Consider the following 1,666-nt stretch of genomic DNA (forward strand, 5'->3'; position numbering starts at 1 on the left):
TATCCGACCCGAGGTCGGATTGCTGGATCAAGGGGTAGCCGTAGTCTTCCTGGGCGCGCGTGCCGGTCACGTGGGGCATGGTGGCTAAGTTCCCCCGTAACATCATGCTTTTGGTGCTTGTTCCAAATCACATATTGCTTTATCATATTTGTAATGAGTATTTTTAAATAAGGTGGTTATTTTACATAGATCTTCTTTAATGAAATAACCACATAGGAGTGCATTCTACTCATTCATTTGATAAAATATAAAGTTAATAAAGCATGCAAATGATAATGGTAATCTTTACTTCTAATCATGCAAGAATTTCATCAAGATCTATTTCATCTTTTCTTGATTGAATCTTTTAGTAGTCACCAATTTTTCTTCATTAAGTGCATTTATGAAAAACTCAATTTGGTTCTAATTATTAACAAGTTTTTAGATTTTATTGGCAAGATTTCAAATTTTATCTCTTTCAAAAATGATTTAGTTTAACTTGACCAATTATAATCTTGTTCATTCTTCTTAAGGTATTTTAGTTTCAGATTATTATATGTAAGCAAAAAGATCAACCATATACATAAATAATTTGATTTTAGTGTCTTGATGAAAGATCATTAGTCTCATAAAGAATAAAATAAATTGATATTTCTACAACTAGAATCTTTTCATTGAATATTCTATATGCATTTCTTGATGAATGATATCCAAAGATAGAAATATCTTTATCAGATTTGGCATTATTTTTATAAGAACATATCAAGCATAACATGTACGATTGAAAAATATGAAAGATATGCAATAGCTCATTTTCTATTTTTCAGAAGATCAAAAAGAGTTTTCATCAAAAATAGATCTAATAGAAACCATATGTATGACAAGCAGTGATGATAGATTTTAACAAAAATCATTTAAGTAGATGACTATCATACAATATTGTCTTTTTTATTTCTTCAAGGATTCTACTAACCCTATTTTACTTATGGTGTTCTTGGTGCAGAAACAATTGTATTCAATATTATTTTCTGTGCACAACTTAATAAGAAATTGGTTTTCAAAACTATGCCATGATACTTCTTTATTTTTATAGTTTACAAACCTTTTTTATTTGAACCCTTTTTGTGAGTTTGTGCCAATGCAGAAAATATTTCAATTTAAGTGCCAAGAACAAAGCCAATGTAAGTTTTTATAAACTTAGTGATAGAAACAACATCTTTAGATTTAGAAATTGATTTTTGTTTGTTTTCTTAGTTAACATGCATAGCAAACTTTGACCTTGCAGAAGATAATCTAAGTAAACCAATGACAAGGTCTTTTGAAATTAGGTTCATACTAGCATAAGTTAATTTTATATGCCAAAAAAAATTCTTTGATCTTAGTATTTATAATGCATAATTTTTTTTTTTAGAGCATATCAAGTACATATTCTTATGTCTATGATCAATAGAAGATAATGCCATGGATAAGAACTCTCAATCAAGCATATAGAAAATTCATAGAGTCATTCTAGGAGAATTGATTTACTGAATTATCCATCTATAAGTAAACCATAATATAGAAAGATGGAGTGATTTGGATATTTTTTTTTCATACCAAAAATATCACTTATATCACAAAAATGATTAATACTTGCAAGTTATATTTTAATCAACTAATAAACCAATTTCAGTAATAAAGAATGCAA

This window comes from Phoenix dactylifera, unplaced genomic scaffold (genome assembly GCF_009389715.1).
Source record: "Phoenix dactylifera cultivar Barhee BC4 unplaced genomic scaffold, palm_55x_up_171113_PBpolish2nd_filt_p 001211F, whole genome shotgun sequence".
NCBI lineage: Eukaryota > Viridiplantae > Streptophyta > Magnoliopsida > Arecales > Arecaceae > Phoenix > Phoenix dactylifera.